At 37.5% G+C, this 17,319-nt stretch overlaps 1 pseudogene across 1 annotated transcript; it reads left to right on the top strand.

Moving 5' to 3' along the window:
• The first annotated feature begins 499 nt into the window (after positions 1–499).
• LOC18436146 (TATA-binding protein-associated factor BTAF1-like) lies at positions 500–16,573 on the top strand (annotated as a pseudogene). The gene is made up of 23 exons (XR_016061503.1): positions 500–805; positions 911–1,535; positions 1,806–1,930; positions 2,043–2,111; positions 5,474–5,685; positions 6,517–6,748; positions 6,949–7,120; positions 7,215–7,540; positions 7,656–7,755; positions 7,885–8,328; positions 9,172–9,298; positions 9,411–9,885; positions 10,960–11,520; positions 11,707–12,185; positions 12,384–12,452; positions 13,204–13,308; positions 13,402–13,632; positions 13,723–13,988; positions 14,123–14,170; positions 14,504–14,615; positions 14,718–14,800; positions 15,328–15,540; positions 16,153–16,573. The product of XR_016061503.1 is annotated as a TATA-binding protein-associated factor BTAF1-like (transcript).
• Positions 16,574–17,319: the final 746 nt, after the last annotated feature.

Raw genomic sequence — 17,319 nt, forward strand, 5'->3', positions numbered from 1 at the left:
GATATCAATGCATATCTGTACCCTTAAACATTATATGTATATAATATATATGAAAAAGTTTATAACTAAAAGGGGATTCAATTGTTCAAATCACCTCCAACCACCCCCTAGTTTTAGACATCTACTAGTATTTGCAGCTAATTCACATTTAGAAGGGGCCATCAATTGAAATAATATATCTTTCTCTCCAGACCATTTTATTTAATGTTTTTCATCCTATTTTCCTTGCTTGGCAATCAGATTTCACGTAATCATTTGAACTCATTTGTTCTCTGGACAGTGGATTCATCTGCCGCACTCCATAGGGTTTCCTCCCTGTAGGAAAGTGAAAATAGGCGTCACTTCTGAGTAAAATCATAATGGACAGGTTCCATTGTCGTGTTGATTCAATGCATGTCCACTGTTAACCTAGAAAATGAAAATAGATGTTATTACTGAGTAAAATCATAATGGACAGGTTCCATTGTGGTGTGATCCAATGCATGTCCACTGTTAACCCAAGTGGTTTTCTTGTTTTTCTATAATAACTGGAGGGTTCTTCTTAAGTATCATTTCATGCTTGCATCTGCTACTTTAATCTTTCATTATTCAAATGGATTTGGAGAATTTTGGCAATTCATTGATTTAAGCTCACATGTTTCATATATTTGGTGTTACTTGGTAAATAGTTATTAACTTATTATTAAATTTTTGCAGATATGCATGGAAGCTGTGATGGATGATGATTCTTTTAAACAAGATGGCGTTGGCAGGTGGCCATTTGGTCATTTTGTTGAACAGCTTATTCATGATGTTTTTTATCCCAGTACGTGTCTTTTCTAAGAAATTTATCTTCGGATCATTCTCCTATAATTGTAATATGTCCTAAATTTCATTAAGAAATTCATATTCCTTTGTGTCTGACTTACAGTATGGGAGTTACGCCATGGAAGTATAATGGCTCCGAGAGAAATTTTAACACATCAAGCACCATCTACTGGTGTGTTCATGCCTGACTTGGCCTCAGAAGATTCTTGGTATTCTGATTTTGGAAGTAAAATAAATATGACGAGCACCATGAAGAGGGACAGAGAGATTGATATGAACATCCAATGTCAGTAGAAGACTCTGAGCCATGTTTGAAGAGACAGAAATCAGAAGACGCGTCAGGGCAACTATTAAATGGAGAACCCTCTTGTTGCAAGGAGCTGAATCCTGGTGTGGGTGTTAAATATGAAATTAAATATGAAGGTGCCTTGAGCCATCCAAGTCATGGAATAGAAACCAATGTACAAAATTTCGTGACTGTTAAGGTAGAGGCTGAGTCAAGTGTGGATGGTTCTTATTTCAGTGTCCCAAAGTAGAGGAAGATGGAGATGGATCACAGAATAAAGGTTTTTCTAAAGATACACGTTCCTCCACACAACTAGACATTGTAACAAAGCTACCTGAAAATAAAAATTTGTTGAAGTTGGTCAATCTAGCAAAATTTTCGTGGGCCAAAAATTGGGAGTTTCTCCAAGATTGCGCAATTCGATTTGTAATGTCACTAGATCGATATGTGTCATGGGATACAATTTAAGCCACTGAGTTGTCAAAAGAACAATTTATTTTCATGTGTACATATGTAGTATTTTTTCACCATTCATTAATTTGTTTCCTCTCCTTATTTGGTTATGCAGTAATGCTTGTTCTCTTAGTATTTTCCTTAGCATGTTTTCTAAAAATTTTAGTGGATATAGTTCTTTGTGTTTGAATGAGTGATTCATCACTTATGGAGATTTCTGTTGTCAAGTTCCTTGACTCTTTTCTGTTTTGCTGAGACAGTTTTGGAGATTATGTTTCTGATCAGGTTGTCTGTGAAACCTGTGCTCAAGCTCAAGGTGCTGCTCTTAAATACATGCATCCTTCATTAGTTCATGGAACTTTGAATGTCTTATTACAGATGCAGGTAATATTATGGGAAGAATCCTGATTTGGTGTCAACAAATTTTTGAATAGAAATTTATTACCTGGTTTGTTGGAGTTTACTGTTCTTACAAATAATCCTTATCATGCTCCAGTATCGTCAAGAATGGGAAATTCATCATGGCAGTCTCTTGGGATTAAAGTATTTGGTTGCGGTCAGACAGGTAAAACTTTTTGTTGGTTCTGATAGCTAATTTTACTCCATTGTCCTTGTTGCTTATACCTTTTTGTGGTGTCATTTTTATATTTTGTTTTGCTAACTGAAGGGTCATAGAGCCATAGAAAATTTTGTGGAGCCAGAGAAAAATTCAGTGTCATAACCGTCACTTGAACTCCCATGATTTGTTTGAGAGTATGAAATGCTGCCCTTTTTTTCTTTCTTATGATGAGAATGCATGTCTTTGTTGTTATGATTGTCAATTCTTTTCAGTTGTATTGGTATGACCATGTCCCTCATTCTTTTGCTCATATACCATGCGAATTTGTGTCTTCTTCAACTTGGGCAATTTTGAACTTCGAATTAGATGATATCATTCTCAACCTAGTGTGGTACATGTTATGTTGAATCCCTATCATAAATTATGCTTCTTGGATATGTTTTCTGTTAGTGATTAATTTCTTATTTTGTGCTGAAAAATGCTTACAGAATTATGATTTTGTCTTAAAGCCACTTTACATCAAAGTGTGGACTCCCTCAATCAGATTCTTAATGTTAGCTTATTTATAAGTTTTCTGTTTCTTTGGGATCCATCAGCAACAATCTGTATCTGTATTTTCATGAGGTTGTTTCTTACACCATCTCCAAGGTTTACGTACACTTTCATGCATAATATTCAGAACTTGAGATGAATAGATTGTTTTTGAGTCTCATACTTTTAGTGTTCTTAGGTTTTTCTGATAAAATAGTTTTTATCCTTGAAACTTGTATGGTACAAACGAATAAGCACATACAGTTGCCACAAAGAGAAAAAAAGGGGATGGGAGGTTCCCAGATTTCCCTCCTTGCCCTTAAGGCCCATGCATCTCCAGATAGCTGTAAATCTTAAGGATCTCCCTCAACTTATTTGCTGAAAATCTTGCTGACCCATGAATGTTCGATTGATCCATTTGACATTGAAATACTTTCTATTGTTAAGGGACAAGGAATCGAGGAACCAAGATCTTGTCTGCAATGAGGAGAGCCTTGTTGACATGTTCCAAGGTTCGGCTACTCCGTTTGATCCTATACATGCCTTTGTCATGTTATCCAATTGTTGGCTATGTTATTGACTTTGTGTGACCTCAGATGTCAAAGGAAGTAATTAAATTAATCTTAAAAGCTTAACTTTAAGTGTATCCCTGATATTTGCCCTCCTGTGCGAAATTCTATTCCTTTCTTTGGTCAACCATTATTTCAGGTCCTCTACCTTCAGTCTCTTAAAGGTCTCTCTAATTGAAAGGCATAAGATTGTCGGCAACTTTATGTGCTTTGCTGCAACTGGTCCTTTCTCCATTATGTTTTCTGGGTCAATGTGATGTCCTGGTGTCTTTCATTGTGATGTTCCTCAATGGGTGCGCACCCACTCTCCTCCTGAGAGGCTGTACTCTCAGGAAGTTCAGTGCCGTGGTGTTCCTGGGGCATATGGGGGAAAACATAATGACAAAATATTCAAATGCAAGACACCATTTATGGAGTTTAGAGGACGAGGTCCTTAACACTATTGCATCGCTTGTTCTCAGCTTGATTAGTATAAAGAGGATAATTTTGAACCTCATGGCATCTTGGCATCTTGCCCCAGCCTCACTGGCAGGTCTGGGCTTCTTCAGGATGTCTTGGGCATGATACATCCTTCTTGTAAACACTATGCATGTCATTTCATTGAGGTGATGCTCGAGCCTTACTAACCGATATGCATATGTAGGATTGTGATATTCTGCTGCCCTTTTACTGTGCTGGGCAACTCTACCTGTATCATCAAGTGGCTCCCGACAAATATTTTTTTCTAATGTGGCTTTGAAATATCTTTGAGGAACTATGCTAGCTGTGAACCCCTAAACTTGTGGCTTGCATGCGTTGGCCTCAGCTGTCAGTAGTTCACTCCCATCTGGTCTTTTGGAGGTTTCATCCTCTACTTTTCCAGTGTACCTGTTCCCTTCTGCTCCATTCTCCATTATCTTTTGAGTTGTACATATATATAATGCAAATATTGAACATAAATAGAATGCCTTTTGCTGTAGAAATTGATATTTCTTGAACGGTCTTTAAGAATAATTTTTGTTGGTGGTATTTTAATTGGTGTGAGGGCATGCTATCAATTGAAGACTAAAGCCAATCAAACTTGAACCTGTTGAGTCTACTCTATTAGACAACATGCTTGCCAAAATCTTGTGACAATTCAATAAATTGGGACTTTTGCATCACAGTTTTTCAGTTATATACTATTTAATTTTTTTGTTTAAATTGTTAGTATGCTTTAGCAAGCTCTACTCATCGATATGCATATCTAGGATTGTGATTTCTTGCTGCCCTTCAATAGTTCTGACCTACTTGCCAAGTTCAAATGGCTTCCCACAAAACACTTGATTCAATGTGGTTTATGGATATCTACGGCAAACTTTGTGAGCTGTGAGCTCCTAAGCTTAGCAAAAATATAATACCGTTTACTGCAAAAAATGATTCTTTTGAAAGCTGTGTAAAAGATGATCTATTGTTGATTATATAATGAGCTATTCTATACTGTTAGGTACCTTTGGTACAAAATGTTGCACTCCTGTCAGTCAAATAGGAAATCGGGTGTCTGGGGGTTTGTCATTTCATCACACAAAGTTGGAGTGAAGTTTTTTCGGATTTCGAGGGCGGTCAATGGGACACCCCTGGCCACTCGCTTTCACATCTGACAGCTAGGGATGATTGTTAATGTTTTATACCAAAAGTAAAGGGCTTGTGAGGCTATGCTATTTATCGAAGCCGAAAACTATTGAAGTCTGATTCTGTTGGGTTGATTCTGTTGAGTCGACTGTGTTGACTTGAAACAACAAACTTGTGAAATGTTGCAACGATTTGATAAATTGGGACTTTTGCTTCACGGTTTTTTCAGTTATATAGTATAAGTGATCTTTCGCTGGAATTCAGTAAGCTACAGCGATCCTGTAATTTTGTTAATAAATTTTCTGGTCATTACTCGGTATCTAATAAATTTTCTGGTCATTACTTGGTATCTAATTCTAGTAGCAACTTTCAAGGTAGCATCTTTCAAGGCTGCTTAAGCAGCATCTTTCTTGCTTCAACTAGGATATTTATAATGAGTGACTTGGGTTCTGTACTTTCCTTTGGTGAATATTTTGCATAGTAGGGTATCTGCATTCCTCGATTAATAGTATATTGTGCCTCTGTGATTGCATTCAATGTTGAGGAAGCATTTGTGGTTTCTGTACAGAGTTTAGTTGCATATTTTATTTTTTGTGTCATGAGTCATGATAATTTGACTAGAACATGAGTCATGGTAATTTTTCTAGAACCTTCTGAGGTTTTCTCATAATTGGACAGGAAATGCTTCAAGACTTGCTTGTCTATGTTCTTCCTGCATGTAAAGCTGGACTAGGAGATCGAGATGGTGATGTGCGAGCAGTTGCAGCTGACGCCTTGATACCTACTGCTGGTGCTATAGTTTCACTTAAAGGACAAACATTACACTCTATTGTGATGCTACTATGGGATATATTGCTTGACCTAGATGACCTAAGGCCTTCCACTAGCAGGTACATCTGATATCTTGCATTTCCTGTTTTTTGATTGACTATTTGATATTGACTATTCAAGTGAGAGACTCTATTTACATATTGTCAGTTTCTTAGCCACAAGATATTCCTTGATAAATAGTTGCTATTTTAAGAATCTCACCTTCTCCACCTATTTTTTGTGAGTTCATATATGGTTCAAACTATTCATTGTTAACTTTGTAAATGTTTTGGATTTGGAAAACGTTCATCTAAGGGCATGACCCTAAACAATCTAATTAAGGTGCACCCCAAACATCCTTAAATTGATCATCTCGACATCAAGATGCACGGACATGAGAAAAAATGGATTTCAAGTCTTGGAAATAGTGCATCTTGTAATGCATTTTCGGACTGTCAATTTTCAAGATTTTCAAGTGTTCCTAGATCTGCTCGATCTACACTATTTTTGAAGTTTTAAAGTTTATAATCAAAGATGAAAATAATTTTTCAGGCCATCACAATGATTTTCAGTATTAAAATAATATCTTTCAACACTATTTGAAATTGCGCCTTACTTTGAGTGTTTAGGGCCTCGGCTATCTTTCAACACTATTTGAAGGTGTGCCTTACTTTTAGTGTTTAGGGCCTCGGCCTTATACAGACCATACCCTTTAGATTTTCATTCAAAATTTGTATATGTTGCTTCCTTTTGTGACTTTTTCAAGTTTTACTTGAGTCTTGAGTATACTGCTTGTGAGAACTCTTCATTTCCGTCTTGTAAATTAGATCAATGCTTATTGTTTAATTTTTGCTTGTGAATAAACCCTTTTCAGGAATACATCGCCTAATCACTTGTTTCTCTCTTTGCAGTGTGATGCACTTGCTGGCGGAGATTTATTCACAACCTGACATGGTTCCAGAAACTTTGGGTGTCGTAGAACATCAAGGATTCGATCTGAATGAAGTAGTCCCTACTGATGAAAATGGAGACAGTATGAAACTTGAAGAGAATACTCATATTTTATCAACTCTAGCTCCACGTTTGTGGTCATTCATGAGACACAGTATTACGTCAGTTCGGCATGCTGCTATCCGTACCCTGGTAAGCTCTTGTTGTATCTCTATTTACTTTTAATCCTTAGAAATTGCTCTTGCATTCATTGATCTGACTCTTTATATGCTATATTATTTTATTTTCATTTTTTATTTTTTTTAATCATTTGTGCCCTAAGCTCGTTTAATATATTATTTAGTGGATGTAAAAGTTTTATCCTGGATGCTAACCAAGTCACATCCTTACAGGAGCGGCTGCTTGAAGCAGGCTCTTGGAGCCAATCTTCTGATGAAACAAGCACTAGTTTCTGGCCTGCCTCTATATTTGATACCCTTCGTATTGTCTTTCAGAATTTACTTCTGGGAATCCAATGAGGAAATTTTGCAGTGTTCAGTGAGAGTTTGGAGACTTCTGCTTCAGGTGTGGACTCTTATCAATGTGACCTTCGCTTATGGTAGTCTAGTGTTATCTTTTAAGGCTTTCTTCGTTGCTGATATCATGGGTTTCTTGTCAGTGTCCAGTGGAGGGATTGGGAGCTGCTGCAACTTTATATTTTTCTTCATGGCTACAACTTGCAACTACGCCCTTTGGTTCTGTCTTAGATTCTACAAAGATGTTCTGCCCAGCATTTTTACCAAGAAAAAGCCATTTCCGAGCAGCTGCAAAGATGAGAGCAGTCAAAGGAGAGACTGGGTATCATGAAAATTTTGGTTTGGATCCTGCGAAGGAGATCCACTCACAAGAACGGTTGTTAGATGCTTCTACCAATTCTACAAAGATCGTTGTTGGAGCTGATAGTGAGAAGTCAGTTACTCGTACACGAGTAGTTGCATCCACAGCATTGTGAGTACTTGTATCACATTTATCTGAAGCATCACTGCCATTACTTATTAATTCATTGTGGAGCTGATAGTGAGAAGTCAGTTACTCGTACATGAGTAGTTGCATCCACAACATCGGGAGTACTTGTATCACGTTTATCTGAAGCATCACTGCCATTACTTATTAATTCATTGTGGGAGAATCTCTCATCATCATCAGGAGTCCAGCGACAGGTTATTTTCCCATCCCAAACTATCATTTGAAGTTTTTCCTTGATGGTTCATCTGTCTTTTTTGAATTGCTTACTCTTTCCAGTTCATGGTCAGTTCAGGCTTCACGTTGTTAATTTATCTTCCCTGTAGGTGGCCTCTATGGTTCTTGTTGCGTGGTTTAAGGAGCTCAAATGCCAGGACACCCCGCACATGCATGCTAGTGTTGTTCGAAGTGTCACTCCACTTAGGCAGCTGTTAATAGAACTTTTGGCATGTGCAGATCTTGCAATGCCTACAAAAGATTCGTTTCTTCCTTATTCCGAACGCTCAAGGACATACATGAAGATGCGCAATGAAGCCAATCTGTTATTCTGTGCAGCTGATTCATCTGGTTTTTTTGAGAATGTATTGACATCACTAAAATTTTCTGCTGATACAGTAAGTGTTGAAGATGCTATCAGTTTTGGATCAAAACTTTCACCCCGCAGCAACCACACAACTGGAGATGGAACTGTGGATAAGCAGGTTCTTGATGACATAGAATCATGCAGACAACGACTTTTGTTAACCTCTGGCTATTTAAAATGTGTTCAGGTATGTTATAATTCTATAACTTTGTTATATGATGATAAGCTATGATAAAAAAAAGAAGAAGGAATCATGCTTGGGTCAAGACGGTTGCAGCTGGGTTTCATAGCACTACCTCTCAAGTTCCATTCCTATGTAACCCTGTAAAATAAAAAATAAAAAATGGAAATGTATATTATGATACACTAATTTCTTTTTGGTTTTTCTTTTTCACATTGTAGTTGTATGTTTTATTGTATATATGTTCTCGACAAGTTTACCTCAAGCAAACATGAAATCACAACACCCTATGAAATTCCGCATTAAAATCTAAGCTAGCTAAGCTATTAGGGCTCCATTAGCTTCTCTGGAAATGTGCACAATAACTACCACATAGAGTGATTATACAAACAGTGGTGAATTTCCATTTCATTTTTTCATGTATTGGGACTGCTTTTTTATTTCTAAATCTCATTATCCATTTACATTCTAAGAGTATTTGTTGGACATTGTGCTGCCAATATTGTGAATCCTTGGTGTTGAGAAATTTTCATTAGCTCCACTCTCTGTATAATCATGTAGAAAATGTTTTTGTTGAGTTCTCTTTGGTGTGTTGATACGATTGCTGCAACTCAAGTTTTTATTGAATGCGTCTGTAGAGTAAACATATTTATATATACTGTTCATATTAAAACGTGTATCTCCCAGTGAAATTCCTTTGCGAAGAAAGAAAGGAATTTTCCAATGATAAAGCGCTTATCCCATGATATCATGATCTTCGGAGAATTGTAGTTCAGCAGCATGTCCTTTGCCTATGTCATTCATTCCTGTTATTTTTATTTATGCCTCATCGGTTGGAACTCTATGCAGAGCAATTTGCATATTACGGTCTCATCTTTATTAGCTTCTGCGGTGACCTGGATGTCAGAGCTTCCTGCACGACTTAATCCAATCATTCTGCCATTAATGGCTGCCATCAAATGAGAACAAATTAGTTGCGGTTTTTTTTTTTTTTTTTTTTTTTTTTATTCTTAATATGGACTCTGTAGTACAAAGCTTTCCTCCTAACTAAATATAACACTCCATTTTACTTTGACTTCAGGAGGAAGTGTTGCAACAGAAGGCAGCAGAAGCACTTGCAGAGCTTATTTCATTTTGCATAGTGTGCAAACCAGGCCCAAATGACAAGTTAATTAAGAACCTCTGCACCTTAACATACTTAGATCCTTGTGAGACGCTACAAGCTGCGCTGTTAAATTCTATGGAGACCATTGACGATCAGGATTTGTTGTCTTTTGGGAAAGGCACAAGTACTCAACAGTCCAAGGTCCAAATGCTATCTTCTGGTGAAGAAAGGTCAACGGCTGAGGGTTTATCAGCAGGCGTGGAGCAGAAATTGCACTGAAGTGTCTATGTGAGAGATTTGGAGCTTCATTATTTGATGAACTTCCTAAATTGTGGGAGTGCCTCACTGAGGTGCTCAAGCCCAGCATTCCTGATGGTTCACAGTCTGCAGCAAATTTACAGAATGCGCAACATGTGGATCTTGTTGATGATCCACAGGCTTTGATAAACAATCTTCAGGTGGTTTTCCTTTTTAAATTTTCACATTCTTTTGTTTTTGGTTTCTTTGCTTATGGGTCTTTTGGTTTTCTCTACAAATGATATTGCTATTTGGCCTTTGTATAGATTTTGGTTTTTGATGATAAACAAGTGCTCAGTCGTTAATAGGAGAACTTGAGAGGCATAGATATCAGTCATTATCAAAAGGAACTCTCAAAACAATAAGAATGGCCTTGGAAGGGCCTCCCTCTACAATGGATACATATATTTCTTGTTGTTGGGACTTCTGCTGTTAGACCTTTTCTTCTCTATGGGTGTTGGATGATGATGGATGTGACTCATGGTTGATTGTCTGGTAACTCTATGAGTTTCTTGGGAGGAATGGTCTATGGGTGTTTTACTGTGATAGGAGGAGTTCTGCAACTCATATACTTCCTCTTTTTATTTTCCTCTCCTGTTTTTTTGGTTGGTGGGGATGGGGGGGTGAGTGGAGAGGGAGGGGGGTTGGGTGGGGAGGGAGGGGGGTTGGGTGGAGAGGGAGGGGGGTTGGGAGTGCTCATATACTTCGCTGTTCTTGTTTATGATGTTTAACTTCTGGTTTGAAACTTCCTTTCTAACAAGGTTTACTCTCTCTCACTAGCTACTATTTGTCATACTTGCGTGCTTACAAGAATGCATACATCTGAACATGTGCTTTATCTGTTTATATGATATTTTTTCATTTCTGTGATTTATGTTTAGTGTTTCACTATAAGAAATTTGTAACCATGTGCATACACAACTATAGACTTGTTGAGAACATATGATTACAACTTATTTTTATTTTTAATATAAATCATTTGAGCTATAATCAGGTAGCCATCATTGTCTGGCCTCTGGCATATGCATCGGTATTGGGGGATGGGGCAATTGACCTGGGGTGCATGCATATGTGTGTCTGTAGTTGTGGGCAGATTACTTTCTGGATGTGGGAACGATTGGTACTTTTTGAGCCGAAAAACTTGCTTACCGATTAATATTCATGGTAGTGCTTGAACATATAAATATGAAATCATAGTCTTTGTTTAAGTTTGTGGATTTGACATCTCAGACGAGGAATTTTTGTTTTTGTTTTACGTTGTGTGCTCTATTGCACCTTTATTGGATGAGACATTAAAAACCAAGTTAGTCACACTTTTTTCAATGCATATTTGACTGCATACGCCATAAACACGTCGCAGTCAGATTAGCTGCGTCAAGGTGTATAACTGCTATGGCAAAGACAATGAGTACTAGTGTAATGGGAGCTGTTATGGAGAGTGCTATTCCACTGTTGAGGGATTCAGTATCTGTTCATGCTAGACAAGGTGCTGGCATGCTTGTGAGTCTACTCGTACAGGGATTAGGTGCGGAACTTGTGCCCTATGCACCTTTGCTTGTCGTGAATCTTCTAGGTTGTATGAGCGATAGTGATCGTGCAGTCAGACAAAGTGTTACACACAGTTTCGCTGCACTTGTACCTCTTCTGCCATTGGCCAGAGACCTTCCTTCACCTGTGGGAGTCAGTGAAACCTTATCAAGAAGTACAGAAGATGCACATTTTCTGGAGCAGCTCCTAGATAACTCTCATGTCAATGATTACAAGCTTTCATTCGAATTGAAAGTGACAATAAGGAGGTACATTTGCAGTTTTCTTGGTATTAGATAATGCTACGTTGAATTATTCGTCCACACGTATTTCCTTCGGTGCCATATGCTTAACTTAATATTCTATTCAGCTGTGTTTAAATAGTAATGTTGGGATTTGTGATTGCATAAATGGTTGTTGGATTGTGTATCTATTTGTTGATATGATGTCTGCAGGTATCAACAGGAAGGCATAAACTGGCTCTCCTTCCTGAGACGATTCAAACTTCATGGAATTTTGTGTGATGACATGGGTCTTGGAAAAACACTTCAGGCTTCTGCAATTGTGGCATCTGATACTGTAGAACAGCGTGCTTCGGATAATGAGAAGGATAATTTACTTTCACTAATTATTTGCTCGTCTACCTTAGTGGGGCACTGGGCATTTGAAATAGAAAAATTTATTGACTCTTCCATAATAAATCCTCTCCAGTATGTTGGTTCTGCTCAATATCGTGCTGCACTTCTTAGTCAATTTGGAAAGTATAATGTTATTATTACATCATATGATGTCATCCGTAAAGATATTGATCATCTGGGACAGCTTGTATGGAACTATTGCATTTTAGATGAGGGACATGTCATCTAAAATCACATGTGCAGTGAAGCAGTTGAAAGCTGAACATCGCCTCATACTTAGTGGAACACCCATTCAGGTCGTTCATCTACTTGAACACTTCGTTGCTTACATTTGTTTGCAAAGTAATATGAACACGATGTGTATCCTGATCTAGCCAATGTTGGTTACTTGATACCGTCGCTGAACTTCTTTTCCTGCTTAGCCGTCCTCCATTTTGTTGGAAGCTGCTTGCTGATTCTTTTTTCATTCTGTGGGGCTTCTTATTTTTTTTCAGAACAATGTCTTGGAGCTGTGGGCCCTTTTCGACTTCTTGATGCCAGGATTTCTTGGGACGGAGAGACAGGTGAATATTTTATCAGCTCAGCACTTGGATGTATAGAGATAGGATTTCTTCTTTTCATATTGTCAATTGTCTAATTCGGACAACCTTGTGGTATTTGCTTTTCATAACTGCCCCCCAGGTGGGAAAGGGATTAGGGTCGTGGTGGTAGCACCCCACATCCTAGTCACCATGTCGTGGTTTCCATTGCCACCACTAACACCACCCGAGTAATACCTTCAAAAAGCTAATTTCTAATCTACGTGAAAAAATGGGTAGGGAAGCTAATTTCTAATCAACTTGAAAAAATGGGTAGCAGCCTGTCTTCCCCACTGAATTACCCAAAATAAATAAATAAATAAATAACTGCTCTCCAGTTGGTGATTACTCGATATTAACAATTCTGAGGCTTGCCTAATTTGTGATTGGTTAAAACATTTATTTGATGCAAGTTTTCAATTTCTGGGTAATGGCATGATTGGTTGTATGTCTACAAACCTCCCTAGACCCTTAATTTGCAAATATCTTCCCATCTCTCCATACTAATTCACCATGAAAAGGTTCAGGTCTGATCTGAATTGGCCTGACTGCTTGGGCCGGCCTAAAAGTACAACTTTCAAGTAATAGTAATTTTAGCATTTATTTGTTCTTCTAGAGGGCTTCGTGACGTCTAATGTGACACTTAATGTGATATTTTCCTGAAGGCGATGTGCCATAGCTAGCATTTTCCTAATCTACAATGTCGGGTCTCCTTATTCTTTGTGTTGTACTACAGTTTCAAGCCACTTACGGAAAGCCGTTGCTCGCAGCGAAAGATTCAAAATGTTCTGCCAAGGATGCTGAAGCAGGTGCTCTTGCTATGGAAGCATTGCACAAACAGGTTTGAATGTCTTAATGATCGCTGTGTTATGTTTATTTACTATTCTATTTGTTGCTGTCCTTAGATTAACCAGTCACATAATCAATGCAACAGGTTATGCCATTCCTTCTTCGTTGAACAAAAGAGGAAGTTTTGTCTGATTTACCTGAGAAAATAATTCAGGACCGATATTGTGACCTGAGCCCCGTTCAACTGAGACTATACGAACAGTTCTCTTCTTCGAATGCAAGAAAGGAAATCGCGTCATTGATGGAAGAGAATGAGCAACCAAGTGCTCCAGAACCCGCCAACCCTTCTTCCAAAGCATCATCTCATGTTTTTCAGGTATGTGAGCTTGATTGTGGAAGTTTCAGTGGCAAAAGATTATCAATCTTCTATGCCATGCATGTAAGGACTAACAAAAAACTGTTGCAGGCACGTCAGTACTTGTTGAAGCTTTGTAGCCATCCGTTGCTTGTTCTAGGGGAAAAACTTTCAGATTCCCTTCTTCACATGGTATCAGAAGCCATCTCTGGTGGTGGTGACATTACATCAAATTTACGTGATCTCCAACATTCTCCAAAATTGGTTGCTCTAAAAGAAATTCTTGAAGAATGTGGAATCGGGATCGAAACATCAGGTTCGAGGGGGCTGTGATTGGTGGTGGTCAGCACCGAGTTTTGATATTTGCTCAGCACAAGGTTTGATAAGCTACTGCTTAGTTTGTTAGATATCATGGCTACTTCTCAGTTTGTTAGATGTTATTCGAGATTGTCTACAAATCCCAAATCCTCTATATCTTTGACCTACTGTTCTTTGTATGGTCCATTTGCAGTCATTATTGGACATTATTGAAAGAGATTGGCTCCATACCCATATGAAAAGCTATGTCTTCAAGATTACTGTTCATTGCATGTAGTACTTACAGATTTGCTCTTAAACTTGTTTCTGTAATTGATCATTGAAACATGGGTAAGCATATGGAGTCTGTTAAACTGATGCCATACTTGTGTGGCATAGATGGTTTTGAACATTTCTGAATTATGGATTCATGGGAAATTTAGCAGAACTCTTTTATGTTTGAATGCTTAAACAAAACAAAAAAGATTTGTTGCCCTTTTCAGGAATGGAAGAAACCTGAATGTTTTAGATTTTTATTGTTCTCTCTATTTTCTTCTTTGATTGTATATCTGCTGTTTAAATTACTTCTCATGGCAGTGTCACATATTTGCGATTGGATGGCTCTGTTGAGTCAGAAAGACGTTTTGAAATCGTGAAAGCCTTCAATTTGGATCCTACAATTGACGTCCTCTTGCTCACAACACATGGTATGTGTATCTTTTATGACCAGACTTTCTCAGATGATTAAATGTTCTTGTTTGTACCTTCAGGGAAAACTGTGTGTTTAGGCTTGTAATTTTAAACTGCAGTCGGTGGGCTTGGTTTGAATCTCACATCACCCGACACTTTGGTGTTTATGGAGCATGATTTGAATCCTACGAGTGATCACCAGGTATATATGCTTACTCGTTTTCAGGCACAATATGTCACTAGTATCCTTCAAAGTTTCTTCCTTCTGTGATGGAACGTTCACGAAACATTTAGTTATTTTATATTTTTCTGTTTCATTGTTAATGGCCACAAAGCATTTATTTTAAGCAGCTCTCCTAGTCATGGCTAATTTTTAGAATTTGGACATTTTAAGGGACTCATGGCATGCTCAGTCTTAACCTAGTGAGAACATTGAGCTAGAAAACACTGGAAGAAACTTGATACTTGGTGTCAGGGGCAAATTGCTTATAATAGCTATATGGCTTATGTAGAGTACAAATGAATAAAGCCTGACACTGGTTTAGTCTTGTATTATGTCTATCAAATATCTGCATAAAATCTGTCTTTGATTTATGCAAACATCAACATTCTGCATTTGACATGGTTCTGTCGCAGAAGTGCTCATCCTATCCTTTAGCTAGCATAATAGATAGTGCCAGCAGGAAAAAATAATAATATGTGGCTTTCCCTATGGGGAATTTTGAGCAGGCTATGGATAGAGCTCATAGGCTGGGCCAGCGCAAAGTTGTAAATGTCCATCACCTTATCATGCGTAGTACCCTTGAGGAGAAAGTCATGAGCCTTCAGAAGTTCAAAGTCTCGGTTGCAAATGCTGTTATCAATGCAGAGAATGCCAGTTTGAAGACAATGGATACTTCCCAGTTGCTTGATCTGTTTAAAACCTCACAACCTAGTCGCTAGGTAAATTCTTAACAAGCATCTGTTTTAGTAACAGTCAGTCGATAGTATCACTATTTCTTTGTAAATTTTAGAAAAATATTGAGAATTTCTTCAACGAAGTTATTTTCCCAACACCACAAATGTTTATGTACTTTTATTTCTCATACATTTTCTTTTGGGTTTGTATGCTGAGACTGTTTACCTTTTGTAAAGGTCACCATCACCCTAGCCATCGGATGTGAAATCTGATAGCATGGAATGTGTTATAAAGTTATAAACAAAAAATCATTTGGACTTTGAGTTCGTTGGTGGTGCACTCCCAACTGATGGATTTCACATCTAATGATCAAGGGTGATTGTGTCCTTATATCAAAGGCAAATGTTCTTATTGTATAGGTTTCCTTTTATCTTGATTTCTGCATATTTTTTTTTTTTTTTTGAGGAAGTTGGTAAAAACTAGAGAGAGAGAGAGAGAGAGAGAGAGAGAGAGAGATTCCTTGTTCAATATTTTTGAAACTGTTATGAGAATTTCTTAGAAAATGAAAATAGCTCAGGGGATTGCTCTCCAAGAATTCCTGCGAATGCACTTATGGTCGGATTGTCCCATAACGATTTATTGAAACGTGACAGCAGGGTGCTGTCTCTTCCAAGAGTTCAAATGGCGAAAATGCGAGCATCAATAAAAAATCGATTGGAGGAGGGAGGGGGATAAAGTCCATCTTAAGTGGACTAGGAGAGCTTTGGGATGAGGCTCAATACTCAGATGAGTACAACCTCAGCCAGTTTTTAGCAAGCTGAACAGCTGAGTGGGAGCATCAGCAAAGTGTACAAAAAAATATTAGATTGGTTGGTTGGTAAGAGTTCTCCGGCCGCAAGATTTTGTTTCTTAGTTTTGATTCTTTTCTCTTGTATACATGCCTTTTGCAATTATCGGAGAGCGCCAAGGCTGCGGGTTGTTGAAACCAAGGCTTTTGTACCAAGGTACAATTTGAGAATGGATAGGGAAAAATGTAAATTTGCTATTTCATGTAATGTATATATGAGTTAGAAATTATTTTTTCTTACATTGCTTTTGCAACAATGATTCTTATTTGTGGAGGTGAAGGTTGCAAACCTTTAATTTTTCTCAATTTTCCACTAAACCGAATTTATTTTCCTTTTGCATAAATTATTGAACTGAGTTTTTGGAAATTCTTTAATATATATAAATAATTGGGAGATTTTATTTTATTTTTTTAATTTGAAATTTTGGAGATCCATTTAATTATAACTAGATAATTATTTTCAAAGAGAAAAATAAGAAGGTTTCGAGTTCATGAACATCTAGATCAGTCCCTTCCAAATTTGAAAAAAAAATTAGATTTTGAGTTATGAACATCTAGATCAGTCCTTTCCAAAATTTGGATGGTTAAGGTGCTATCTTGGGATGATTTTTTTTCTTCTTCTTAACTCGTGGGGGTCGTCTGCCAGATACTTGAGATCACATTCCCAAAATTTGAGATGAAAAAGATATCTTAGAGTAAGAGTGGATAAATGGATACTATACTCCTGCGGCAGTAGGAAGTCTTTTGGCATTCATTGAACTTCCTTTTGAAATGGTGCGGTTTGTATGAGGCATAGACCTTAGAAAATTCAAGTGTGTACTTTTCTTCGACAATATAAGGTTGCAACTGATACAAGTTTTTTTCTCTATAAAATCTATTACAAGATGCATTATTTTATGGATTTGAAATTTTTTTTTTTTTTTTTATAATCCTTATATCTTAAGGTTGAAATGATCAACCTTTTCTAGTAGTTTTT

The sequence above is a fragment of the Amborella trichopoda genome, chromosome 8, assembly GCF_054954075.1.
Source record: "Amborella trichopoda isolate Santa Cruz 75 chromosome 8, AtrichopodaSantaCruz75HAP2 v2.0, whole genome shotgun sequence".
NCBI classification, from domain to species: Eukaryota; Viridiplantae; Streptophyta; class Magnoliopsida; order Amborellales; family Amborellaceae; genus Amborella; species Amborella trichopoda.